Genomic DNA, 1,137 nt, shown 5'->3' with positions numbered 1-1,137 from the left:
GTTTTATATTTTTTCTAATTTACTAAGTGTGTTCTTGTCTAGATAATATGTTGTTTAAAGAAACTTAGATTTTTTTCCTTGAATAATTTAATTCTGAAAGCCACTGCTGATACAAAATGATGAGAGAAAATTTTATTTCTCTCAAATCACTTTCTAAAATAGAGGAGGGATCTATAGCATTTGAAGAAAAGGTGAAATACATAAAGTGATTGAGAAAGTAAAATATGATAAGGAGAAATAAGAAGCTAATCTTCTACTTATTTTCCAATATTTACTTAATGTTAGGTTTCTCAGGATCAGTAAAACTCTTGGACTAAGAGGGAAGAAGGTCAGTCCAAAGAGCAGAAATGATCTCTATCTCCAAATTATACTGATGAGCGTATTGTCTAAAAGAGATGCCAAAATGCTTGATATGGAAGGAAATTGTTGCTCTCCTTAACTTAAAGCCCAGTCATAAAGGAATTGCCTTTATTTCTAATCACCTTGATCAATACCACACAAAAATATGTCTAAGACATATAAGTGTTATTTTTGTTAAAGAATATTTCACTTAACTTAGAAGACTTAAAGTAGATTTATTTTTAAAATGTTATCTAAAATTGTTTTCTTATATCTCATTAAATTCTGTACATTCCATAAAAAATATATGTCTAAGTATTATTTAGCTTAGTCTTGATGACTTGAGCTTATGGTTACTAACAAACATTTTACATGCCATTCCTAACTTATATCTTCCTTGAACTTTTATATATATGTGTGTGTGTGTGTGTGTATATATATATATATATAAAACATTTATTACATTTATTTAATATATATTACATTATATTTTACGTGTAATATATATATTACATTTAAAGATAGGCAATAAGTATATGGTACATGTTGTGCATGTTGAGGTTACTCTCCTGTAACCTTAAAAATTGCCTGGATCCTTTTAATTTGGGGATTATGGTCATTTTGGGGGATGTCTATTATTGTGCTATTGTTTAATAGATATTTTCTTCCTCTGTAATTAACAAAAATTTGAATAATATTTCTGTGACTTCTTATAAGTTTTGAATTGAAATTTACACTAAAATATAAATATATATCATGCTCAAAATAGCTGTTTTATATATATATATATATATATAT

Source organism: Cebus imitator, unplaced genomic scaffold, assembly GCF_001604975.1.
Source record: "Cebus imitator isolate Cc_AM_T3 unplaced genomic scaffold, Cebus_imitator-1.0 Scaffold1110, whole genome shotgun sequence".
Taxonomy (NCBI): Eukaryota; Metazoa; Chordata; class Mammalia; order Primates; family Cebidae; genus Cebus; species Cebus imitator.
Note: the sequence above shows the minus strand (reverse complement) of the source record.